This window comes from Callospermophilus lateralis, chromosome 6, assembly GCF_048772815.1.
Source record: "Callospermophilus lateralis isolate mCalLat2 chromosome 6, mCalLat2.hap1, whole genome shotgun sequence".
Classification (NCBI taxonomy): Eukaryota; Metazoa; Chordata; class Mammalia; order Rodentia; family Sciuridae; genus Callospermophilus; species Callospermophilus lateralis.
This window is the reverse complement of record NC_135310.1, coordinates 112,866,297-112,879,135: the sequence shown is the minus strand read 5'-3', so window position 1 is coordinate 112,879,135 and position 12,839 is coordinate 112,866,297. Positions and strand designations below refer to the sequence as shown.

Genomic DNA, 12,839 nt, shown 5'->3' with positions numbered 1-12,839 from the left:
CTGACACACATCTGCACTTGCTCACATGAGCAAGACCCCCATGGTGAGCCTAATATCAGAGCAGCTGGCAGCTCTTGGAGAAGAAGAAGGGGTGGATAATTACTCTTGACAGGTCATGACAGACACAGTCTCTATCCAACCACCAATAAACTTCAAAAACTACCCTAGACTCCGTAAGTTTGCCAGTCTCCAGATCCCAGTTTATGTCAAATATGGCTGTGTCCCCTCTTAGCTTAAGTTAATTCAGGGCATTGAAAAATAAACAAGTTTACAATGGAAGTAGGTAGTAAAAGTTCAGAATAGGAATGAAACAAAGATTGTGATTGGTCACTTACCCTAATAGGATTGCAAAATTACAGACTGGCCATGCATAATCCTATTATGAACACTTTTCATTAATAAGGTTTTATTATAGTTTTATTTCTTACCCATAAAACAAGGTTTTTTCATCTTCTTCCATATTATTCCACAGGCATTGGTTAGGTTTCCTCTTCTCTATTACCTATGATGGAAATAATCTGTAAGGCCAGAAAAAAAAAAAGCAATTTCATTTAGCAATTCAAAATATGATCAATATATTACAATGCAGTGAACTCCCTACAAGCCCTCAAACCTGACATAAAAGAATGAAAAAAAAACTGACATTTTTTTTTCAGCTAGGAATCAAGATTTATTCACTTACAGGTAGACTGATTCATAAATGGAAGTATAAAGGTTTACTTCCTGAAAAAGTGCACTGCATTTGTTTTAGGTTTTAAAGATGACATATTATCCTTGCATATAATCAGAAAAACTTCATGGTAACAAAATTATCCAAGTATCAAAAGCCAAAATTATTTTTGTGTAAGTGAAATATATAATAATGCAATATACCAGGAGGTGATTCTTTTGTGTTAACTGGTTTCATGATATTTATGTAAGCAACAGCATTCTTCTTAAAGAGCAGTGTATAGTCTACACACAGGACCTTATATTAATCAAAGATGTCTAGAGTTTATAATTTGAATAAATTGCACATATAATCATTTTTTAGATTTCTGACAAGTATTCAGGGCACAATAAAGCTTGAGCTTGGCATACTTAACTACTATGTAACAGAATGGAAAATTCTCTATTTTGTCATCCTAATTGCTCACACAAGAATCCCCTTTGGAAGAAACTTTCTTTGTGAAAATATGTTTCCTCAATATGGACCCCCCACCTCTCATGTCCAGTCCCCTTGGAGCGAGTGGGTGGTTCCCTGCAGAATGGCTGTCAAGATACCAGAATGGTTGTCAAGAAAGGGAAATTGCTCTGCATTAGACAAGGGGAAGAATTTGTTGTTTTATCTCTGAAAGGAAAGTAGAGAAGAATGTTGAGGAGAGGGAATGGGAGAGAAGAAAAGAAGAGCTAGCATAATGGAGCAAAGCTGGGATTAGGTAGGGGTGAAGCTCTCAGGTCAAGGGAGGTCTGAAAACTTTTAAGACCAGGGATGCCTTACTAGGAGAGTTGGCTGCATTAATGCAAAGCAAGGCTCACCCCACCTCTATTTGGCCGCCTTTCTTCAGTAAGATATACAAAATCTGCAAATGTCCTGTGTGAATAGGGCCTTTCTAAAACCAGTAAAGAAACCAAGTTTCTCATCTGGGTGTGCTGAGTGCAAATCAGTAGCACAGGGCAAGAATGTACAAGGCCAGGAGACAGAAGAGGATGAGAGATCAGGAAACACACAAGAATGTTTAGGGAGAGCTTAAATCTTCCACACATTCTAGGCTGAAGGGTTGGAGGCAAACTTATTCAGGAAAACTACATGAATGGGGTCTCATAAAGTGTCCCTCTTTCCTTATCCAAATGAGCTAACTTGCAATGTAAGAAAACTAAAAAATTAAGTTATCTTAATTATACTTAAAACCAAGTTATTTTAACTAATTTTAGATGCTCCCCAAAAGTTAACTACAATAGTCTCTTCTATATTAAACGGCACCTAGGATATTTAAACAGGGGGGTTTATGCTTACGGCCCTATGAAACAGTTATTAATTTGAAGAATAATGACTTTAATAATGATGATAGAGATTCTGAAAATTGGGAAATTATAGTAAGTCAGTTCACTTCTAAAAACTATTAGTAAAACTCCACATATTCAAAAATTTTCCATCTGGGTCCCACATATGTCATTTTAACGACTGCAATATGCTTTGGAATGGGAGTGGCATGGAATTAAAGATATATAAAACAAAGCACTGGAGTAGGAACGAAATATAAATGTGGATGACATCTCTTTCAGTGCTCATTTGAAATAAAGTGCCCAAATCATAGGCAGGCATATTCCAAACTTACCTATTAATGAACATACTGATTTCTTGGGCTGTAGGATGTTATCATCATGATGTCCATTTACTAGCAGGAGACCTTACTTAACTTCTCTGAGTCTGTTTCTAATTACCTTCATAGCACTGGTATGAAAATTAAAGGAGAATGTGGCTAAAATGCTCATACACTGCCTGGCACACAGCCACTAGTTTAGTTTTCTTCATTTAACTTTCTACCCTTAGTTTAGAGGAGTTCCCAGGGCTTGAAAAGGAGAAAATCAATCTTGGAATGTTACCCAACTAACTTATTCTGACAAATAATAATAATACGAATGAATATGATAGCTATCAACATCTATAAATCCTTTAATGTATGCCAGATATTCATCCAGTACTTCATTCAATCCTCACAACTATGAGGTAGATATTATTTTTATTCCCATTTTGCAGACAAGGAAATGGCGGCACAAACAAGTTTCATAGATAATAAGTGGCAAATTAGGATTCAAACACGTTTCTACTCTTTAAGAAATACTAGCCTCGTCTGATTCATAGTAGGGTAGGGAGAGGGAGCATGGGAGGAATAGACAAACTATAGAGAGAGCAGAGACCGTTGGAGGGGAAGGGAGGGGCATGGGGTTAGAAATGATGATGGATTGTGACGGTCATTATTATCCAAAGTACATGTATGAAGACACAAACTGGTGTGAATATACTTAGTATACAACCAGAGATATGAAAAATTGTGCTCTATATGTGTAATAAGAATTATAATGCATTCCACTGTCATATATAAATTTAAAAAATTAATTAAAAATAAATAAATAAGTACCCCATTTAAAAAAAAAAAAGAAATACTAGCCTCAAGGACTAACATCTAGGTGACAGCAGCAAGGCCCTTCTTTGAGGGTTCACTAATATTATTATAGTCAAATAGGGTATGTTCAGAATTGATCTGCAGAATTGACCTGTTATCTAAAAAATACATACAAATATATAATCTATATAATAATTATGGAGTGACTGGATGGTGGGAAGTAAGCATGGTGTCTTGGAGTTTAAAATGTGAATGGGACTAATAGGTGCATTTAAAATTTTTTTTCTTTTTAATATCCAGTCTCTTCATTCCTTCATCAATATATATTGAGGACCTACTCAGGATTAGGCACTTTTTTAGACATCAAAGATGTTCACAATAGGTAAAATAAGATGCAGTTGCTGGGACTCCATAATTTTACTATCAGCAAGGATTTGTTGGATTTAAGTGTGCTCCTTGACTCAGTCACATGATTTTACTATCCCAATCTATAAGCTCACAGTAAAATGTCTATGTCAAAAATGTTTCAAGTACACAATTAGATGAATAAGAGCAAAACATACTGATATGGCATTTTATGGCTTTCAAAGTACTTCTACACATATCTCTTGGGGTGTCTCAAGCCAGTACTGAGAGCAGGTAAGGCAGGAATGATAGTCTAGGAAGTGATATCTAATGCATTCTGACTATTGTGGAGTTGAGACATATTCTAACTGCAAAAGAACCAATGGCTCACTGAATGTGATGCTCTTTCTACATTTGAATAAAAAGTCTATAAAAATGACTTTTTCCAAAGTCAATGTCATAATTGATTTTTTTAAAAATCAGAAATAATCAGCCATATATAATTAAAGTTAAAATAGGCCAAAAGTATTAGAAGATACCAAAGGCTGAAAAAACTCACACAACTAAATAGAGGAATACTCACACAAATAAAGAAAAATTAATAATGCAAAAAGAAATGTAACATTTTTACATTTCAGGACACAGCATGGACAGCATGAACAAAAGATTCAAGATCTGCTGGTTTTGCTTGTTCTAAGATTCAAAATTATCAGTTTATCATGGGTTTTTTAATAATGGTTTTTAAGTCCAAATTCAGGGCTTCTACATAAGAACTGCAAAATAGACTCATGAATTCCTGTGAAACACAAAGAGTGCTAGTATTGCAGTTACACACTCTGTGGTTCAAAATTATCTAGGTAGTAATAGCACTGTTCACTTGACATATGAATTGATTTCTTATGAGCTGTTTATTAAAATGCTTTTTCACCAAAAGACAGAAATGTTATGTCAGTTTAAGAAACTATATATTAGAGGGATCATGAACTAAAATCAATTTCCATGCATGTATGAGTTTGTCCGGATGAACCCAACTACAATGTTTAACCATTACGATCTAAAAGAGAAAAACAAAAAAAGAAACTGTGTGTTTCTGTGTGTATATTACAGCATACATGAAATAGCCAGCTAGACTGTGACCTTACTGAGGCCAGGGATTATTTTCCACTTATTATTTTCCTGTTGAAACACCATAGTAATAGTACAAAAGACATATTAATATATATTTTGGTCAAATGAATCACCAAGAGATGGTCCCATTTCTATATTTATCTTAAATTTTACCTCTTATATAAAATTATTTCTAACATTTGTAAAGTAGTTTTCTTGCTTTGGCCATATCCACAGCCCAGAATTTCTAATATTGATACTGACACGTGTACGCACACACACACACAAACACTTCTTTTTTTTTTTTTTCTTTCTTTTTTTTTTTTTTTGGTATTAGATCAAACCTAGGACCTCTCACATGTTAGGCCAGCATTCTACCACATCCTCAGTCTTTTTATTTTTTATCTTGAGACAAGGTCTCACTAAGTTGTCCAGGCTGGTCTTGAATTTGCAATCCTCCTGCCTCAGCCTTTCAAGCAAGAGGGATTACAGATGTTTGCCACAGAGCCTGGCTAAAGTACCTATTCTCAATTTAAAACTCATTTACCACAGCAAACTGGAATTTTATCATCTTTCCACATGTACACTGTCATGTTAGAACAAAGCATTTCATCCTTGAGCCTTCTTAAGAAAAAACAATTTGGGATTAATGCAATGATATATGAAATTCAGAATCCCAGACTGAAATATGGTCAAGTTCCACATTAGAAATTTTCCTCCCTAAATATCTATATGGTTAGGACAAAAAAGGCTTTAGGAATCCACCTGCCTTGTTGACTGACTTCCATATCTAAAAAGATACTCGAAGAATCTGTTAACTTAAAGAGGCGCAAGAGTATTGGAAAGTAAAAAAGCCTCAGATTTAAAATCATAAGGCTTGAGTTTAAGTCCCAGATATTCATTTTTTAACAGTGTAACCTTGGACTACTCACTAACGTCTTAGAATCCCTACATCCTCACCGGTAAAAGGATATAAAATCAGCTCTATTCCCTCGCAAAGATGTTACAAAGGTCAAATAAGAAAATAAGAATAAGAACATTATAAACTGGCAAGAGCCATACATGAATTAGTTATTCTTTTTTTAATATTTGTTTTAGTTATTCTTTCCTTGCTAGCATAGAAAGAAAATATTTTAGATTAGTATTCTGAAGAGAAGACATACCAATATTCAAACATTCCATAGGTTCTAGGGAAAGCTGGGATAAAAAGAGCCAGATCACCCAGAATTGATAGAATTCTAAAATGTGTTTGGTATCCAGTTCTTAATTTCAATTGAAGATGTAGTCTTAACTAAAAGCTTATAAGGACTAGTGGACATAAGATTTTTGCCAGATTGGGAATTCTTTCTCCCCAAATAAGATGACCTAAGAACTTTGGCTTAATATGCTTGCATTCTTCCCAATCATCCAAGATAAATGCAAACAAAAGAATACCAAATCCTATTTAGTCTGGAGAGCAGCCATGTCAGCCTCAAAATCACCTTCACACAGCACACATCACAGTTGCTATTTCATCACTCTGCCTAAATGTAATCTTGTTTTTTGTATGCTCCACATATTATAAATATTAATTGGTAGAGTTTAGTTTGCCAGCATATATCAAACAATTTTTTAAAGTTTTTTAAATATTGAAGATTTCTTTTTCTTTTTGCTAGACAAATAGCATGCCCTTTTATTTGTTTATTTTTAATGTGTTGCTAAGGATCGAACCCAGATCCTCACATGCGCTAAGCAAGAGCTCTACCACTGAGCCACAACTCCAGCCCTTCAAACCATTTTAAAACATTAATTCTGTCATTACCAAGCACTTCTTATAAATACTATAAGACAATTTTGGAAACACAGAGCAACAACTTCAATGGTGAGAGAATATTTATGAACATTTATCATACACCCACTACACACTACACCCCACGCTGTTTGAGGTGTTTTCACCTATACTTGTTCGTTTGCTTTCCACACTGAGAGAGATGTCAGGTGCATTTTACAGATGAAGAATGAAGAAGGGCCAGATTGGTTAGTAAGTGACTAGCCTATGATCACACAGCCAAGGAAACAGCAGCATCCAGGCCCCAGAGAACTGCGTTGTTAGCAAGGAATGTGAGATTAAATAGTTTTGTGCCCATGGTAAAACTTAATTGGCAGTTAGCTTTGTTCAAGAAGTTCCTGAACAAAAACAGTTTTTAAGTGTTAAACATAAAGACAAAAACAGTTCACTACAGTTAGTTGTTTTCATGGGAAAACCCGCAAAGAAAACACTAATTTACTAAATAAAATCAATAACTGTTTTTATAAAGATTATCTCTTTGAGATCATTTCTAAGTAGGTATCAAAAATTACCTGCATCTCACAAACATGAAAATATTTCAAATAAGAATTTTAAATACTATATTTTTAAAAATGCTTCCTCTAATCAAAGCTCTTCCTTTAAAATTAAAATGTTAACTCTAACCTGTATATTGCTATTCACTCTAGTAAGTTGTTTTTCCTGAAAATCCCCATTCAAAAAAAACACCTAATGTTTTTAAAATAAACATTCTAAATAGGTTCTAAAACAGACAATAATAAAGGTTGAGATAAAATTTCTGAACTACTTATCTGAACCAGGTAATGAGAAGCTAGGGGTATATAGATAAAATCTAAAGTCTAAGAGCTTTTCAACTAAAAGATTCCAGCAGAAATAATTTAACACTTGATGGTTACACTGTTATTTGGTTAGAGTATTCAAAGATATAATAGATCTTAAAAATATAAAATTGCTGGGGTTGTGGCTCAGTGGTAAAGAGCTCACCTAGATGCATGAGGTACTGGGTTCGATCCTCAGCACCACATAAAAATAAAATAAAGATATTATGTCCATCTAAAACTAAAAAATAAATATTTTTAAATGTATATAAAATTGCATATGAAGTCATTAAACAGTACCCTAATTAGGTGTAGTCATTAAGAGATCAGGTTCAGGGCCTGGGGATGTAGCTCAGTGGTAAAGCACTTGGCTAGCATGCACAATGCCCTGGTTTCAATCCCCAGCACTGCAGAAGGGGGGGAAAAGGGGAAAAGATGAAGAAATCAGGTTTATGAGCCAGACTGGCCAGATTAGAATCTAAGAGTCCATCCAGCTGTGGTACCACACATCTGTAACCCTAGCAACTCAGGAGGCTGAGGCAGAAGGACCACAAGGCTGAAGGCAAGCCTGAGCAACTTATTGAGATCCTGTCTCAAAAAAAAAAAAAAAAAAAGGCTGTGATATAGCTTAGTGGTAAAGTGCCCTGGGCTCAATCCTGAATACAACAGAGATGGGAAAGGGCAGAATCCCAGTGAGCCCAAATTCCTAGCTGTGAAAATGCCCTGTGCCTCAGTTTCTTCACCTATCTCATAAAATTGTTGAGAATTAAAGAGTATAAAGTGCTCAGAAAAGTCAATGGCATTGGGGTTAGTTAATTATTTTTTAAGTACTATCTGTGTAAAAAAAAATTAAATATACATGTAAAAGACTGAAAGACTTCCATTATTGAGCTATTTTGCTTTCAGATTTAGAAATTAAAACATAATATGCTGGTCATTGTGGTACAAGCCTCTAATCCCAGCTACTTATCTGTAATCCCTGCTCCTAGGAGGCTAAGGCAGGAGGATAGCCAAATTCAAGACCAGTCTGGGCAACTTATCAAGACTCTGTCTCAAAATAAAAAGGGCTGGGGATATAGTTCAGTGTTAGAGCATTTGCCTAGCACGTGTGAGGCCCTGGGTTTAATCCCCAGCAGCATGAATGAATGAAAAAATAAAATAAGGAGAAGCATGGGGCTGGGGTTGTAGCTCAATGGTTGAGTGCTTGTCTCGCATGTGTGAGGAACTGGGTTCGATCCTCAGCAACACATAAAATAAATTAAATAAATAAAACAAAGATATTGTGTCCATCTACAACTAAAAACAATTCAAAATAAATAAAGAGGGCTGGGGATGTGGCTCAAGCAGTAGCACACTCATCTGGCATATGTGTGGCTCGGGTTCGAGCCTCAGCACCACACACAAAAACAAAGATGTTGTGTCCGCCGAAAAAACTAAAAAATAAAAATAAATATTAAAATTCTCTCTCTCTCTCTCTTAGAAAGAAAGAAAGAAAGAAAGAGAAGCAAACCCCAAACTTTGTTGGTAACAGACTAGCAATAACCTGGGGTGGGGGATAGGGAAAATCACCCAGGGACTTCTGTACAATACAAATGGTTACCTCAGCTTTTTTGACTACTCTTTAAAATGTACATGTGTTTCCAAATGTATTTCACATATTATTTTTCCCAATAAAGATAAAAACTAATGCATTTCCCAAGCATAGTAACAAGAATGCATTGTTTAACCTTAGAAGAGAGGGAGAATAAATCTGTTGACTTTTTGCAGGTAACTTCAGATGGCTTGCTATAGTTTACTTAGCCAAGCAAAAATTTCATTGGATTCCACTCAATAATAAGAGATATTATTTTTCTTTGTGGTTTGGCTGTTACAAAGGGTGTCACTGATTCACGGGAACACCTCTTTATGGTCACAGATCTGGAGGTTGTAAGGAATCTCAGCGGGCTTATCTTCTAACAGGTTTGCTCTCCAGATAAGGGAACATGAATTCCCTTAGTTTCTGAAAAACAGGCTTTCTCCACTCTGCTCCCAGCTGTTATAACTAGTTACCACTGTCACAGAAAGGGGCACAGCCCATTCTTCAATTGTCTCATGACAGTGACTAGAAAGAGGGTGAATTTATACCATCCATCAGGATCTGTTGAAGACCCAACATGAACCCCAAAAGATGCTAAAACTACAGAGGAGCCCAGTGCTTTAGTCAAAGAAGGTGCCCCCATAAATAGGTGTGTCAAAAGTACAAAGCAAGGTTTCTGCTCAAGGATTTTACACATAAGGGAAAATTGGCAGAGAATTATATGCTGACATATAATGAATTCAGCAGAACCTGGGGGCAAAGTTTACAAACTATAAAAGATAGGAGAGAAGGAGAAATAAGAGCAAAGATTTATGTAGCATGGGGTTAAATGGAAGAAGGAGTTTTGGAAGAGAGGGGTTAAAAACTGAGTAAAGAAATCTTTCTAGAAATTTCTCCAAGGAAATCTGTTGACATTTTTACAGGTATACGAATTTGTTCTACATATTTCACCAGTCATAATCACATTAAGCAAAGAATTCCCATCCTCTCTCACAAAGAACTTGAACCCACTGAGAGAAAGGGAATAGTAAGTAGTAGGAAAAAAGAAACATTTTAAATACTCAATATAAATTCTTTTTTTTTTTTTTAAAGAGAGAGAGAGATGAGAGAGAGAGAGAGAATTTTTTTAATATTTATTTTTTTAGTTTTCGGAGGACACAACATCTTTGTTTGTATGTGGTGCTGAGGATCGAACCCGGGCCGCACGCATGCCAGGCAAGCACGCTACCACTTGAGCCACATCCCCAGCCCTCAATATAAATTCTTTAAAACATGAATATCTTTAAATGGTAAGATACAAATTTTCTCCAAGTTTTGTATTTTTTGTTTTTTACTAGGAATTTAACCCAGGGAAATTGACCACTGAGATACAACCCCATCCCTTTTTATTTTTAATTTTGAGACAGAGTCTCTGTAAGTTGCTTAGGCCTTACTCAATTGCTGAGGCTGTTCTTGAACTGGCAATCTTCCTGTCTCAGCCTCCCAAACCACCAGAATTAAGGCGTGTGGCACCATGTCCAGCAAATTTTCTCAAGTTTTAAAGTTCATTCAAATAAAACGAGACCCCCAAATATTAACAAGGAAGAAAACCATAAAACATTATTGGGGGGGCTGGGGATATGGCTCAAGCGGTAGCACGCTCACCTGGCATGCATGTAGCCCGGGTTCGATCCTGAGTACTACATACAAACAAAGATGTTGTGTCCGCCGAAAACTAAAAAATAAATATTTAAAATTCTCTCTCTTTCTCTCTCTCTTTAAAAAAAAATATTATTGGGGTGGAGGTACTGGGATTGAACTCAGGGGCACTTGACTACTGAGCCACATCCCAGACTTATTTTGTATTGTTTATTTAGAGACAGGGTCTCACTGAGTTACTTAGTGCCTTGTTTTGCTGAGACCGTCTCTGAACTTATGATCCTCCTGCCTCAGCCTCCAGAGCCACTAAGATCACAGGCATGTGCCACCACAACTGGCCATAAAATAAAATTTTTTTTAATTTCACAAATAACTGTGACTTCAAGCCTAGAGTAAATTAACAGGATATCTGGGTGACATAACTAATGGAAATAGGGTTTCTAAAGGCTGGGAATGTAGCTCAGTGGTAGAATGCTTGCCTAGCATACATAAAGCTCTGGGCTGGATCCCCAACACTACAAAAAATAACAACAATAATAGTAATGAAAATGATGAGAAGGAGGAGGAGGAGGAAGAAGAGGAGGTGAAGTAGAATAGGAAAGGGCTTCTATTTCCAGTTAGTTTAAAAGGAAAAGATAGAGCCATATGTGGAAGAAAAAGAACACTACAAAAGAGGTCAATTCTAGTTTAGACGAGTAAAGATGATGGGCTCAGGCCTGTAATCCCAGTAACTAGGGAGGCAGAGTCAGGAGTATCTCAAGTTCAAGGCCAGCCTCAAAAACCTGGTAAGACTCATGTCTACAAATAAAAAGGACTGGGGTAGTGGTAGAGCACCCCTGTATTCAATCTCAGTGAAGGATGGGAGAGGGTAAGAGGAGGAGTTGTTTTAATCCTCCATTTGGAGAAGCTATATTCACTAAGGTATATTTGCAATGTACAAAGTGATTTTTTAATATGTCTATGCACTGTGAAATGGTTAAATCTAGCTAACTGACATATTCGTCACTTTACATACTTATTTTTTGTTGTGAATACAAGAAAGTTGTGGAAGAAGAAAAACAAATTAATAAGTTATTTGATTCAACAAGACAAAGAAGGCTAAAACCCAAGGGCATGTTGAGCGGAAGACCCAAGCAAACTGAACTGTCCATCAGAAAAACTCAGAATGCCTCTGAAAGGGGGACCAGAAGATAGGGCTGGAAAAAAAAAAAAGAGAGAGAGAGAGAGAGAGAAAGAAATACTCCAGTCTGATTCCCAGCAGCTAGTAGGCAGAAAATGGGAGTTCTCTCTCTAAAAAGATTAGTAAATAGACTATGAACTTAGGAACAACTGGGGCAACCCACCTGTCTTAAAAATATTGAAATTAAGACAAAGTCGATATTCTGAAGGTGTCCCCACTCAGCCCCCAAACGCTGCAGTCAGATTGATAAGCCATGTCCAAAAGAAAAACTACATTTACTGACTGCTAGCAGGGCCGTCTCTAAAAAGTTGGGTCCCTGGCTAATCACCTCATAATGAAGACTACCAGGCAGGGAACCATGGTAATCCTTGCTACTTGGGAGGCTGAGGCAAGAGGATGGCAAATCATGCAGCCTCAGCAATTTAGTGAAACCTGCCTCAAATTTAATAAATGTAAAGGGCTGGGAGTATAACTCAGTGGTGGAGTGCCCCTGGATTCAATCCCCAGTACCACAATAATAATAATAACTACCACCACTAACTTTCAGAATTTGCACTTTGGCAAAGTCAGCTTTTGGTTTTTCAGAGGTTCACTCCTAAATATGTGTAAAAACCCTTGTATATTTAAAGAAACTCCCTAAATGAAAGACCAAAACAAATAAATAAAGGTATTTTAAGGAAATTGAGAGAGTAAAGGAAGCTGAATAAACTTTTAAAAAACTTTATAATTAACATACTCAGGAGTTATTCCATCTATAAAACAAAAAAAAAATACAAGAGTATTAAAAAGTAACATTCAGATAAAAAAATTTTAAATGACAGCAGAAATATAGAACTAATTAGAAGGCCAAGACACTTACAGAAAGTAAATCAAGAGACAAACAGATGGAAAATATAAAAGATGAGAAAATTATAGAACTTTTCAGTCCAGAAGTCCCAACACAGTAAGTTTCAAGACAGATCTGGTGGTGCGGGCCTATAATCCTGGCAACTCAGGAGGCTGAGGAAGGAAGATGGCAAGTTTGAGCCCAGCCTCAGCAACTTAGTGAGGCCCTAAGCAATTTGGCAAGACCCTGTCTCAAAATGAAAGATAAAAAGGGCTGGGGAGGGGCTGGGATTGGAGCTTAGTGATAGAGCACTTGCCTAGCATATGTGAGGCACTGGACTTGATCCCTGGTACCATATAAAAATAAACAAATAAAATTTTTTTTAAAAAAGTATTCTGTCCATCTAAAATTAAAAAAAAAAAATCTCAGTACCAA

General features: G+C 36.2%; 1 protein-coding gene across 4 annotated transcripts in view; it reads right to left on the bottom strand.

Moving 5' to 3' along the window:
* The window catches only part of Usp49 (ubiquitin specific peptidase 49), an 88,854-nt gene that overhangs the window by 54,260 nt on the left and 21,755 nt on the right, over positions 1-12,839 (bottom strand). For 2 of the 4 annotated variants that reach the window (XM_076858744.1, XM_076858745.1), the window contains one exon: positions 429-518. The gene's annotated coding sequence lies outside the window, so the exon portion shown is untranslated. Of the gene's footprint in view, positions 1-428; positions 519-12,839 lie in introns of those variants that run through there. The other 2 variants (XM_076858747.1, XM_076858746.1) reach the window with 2 other exon arrangements.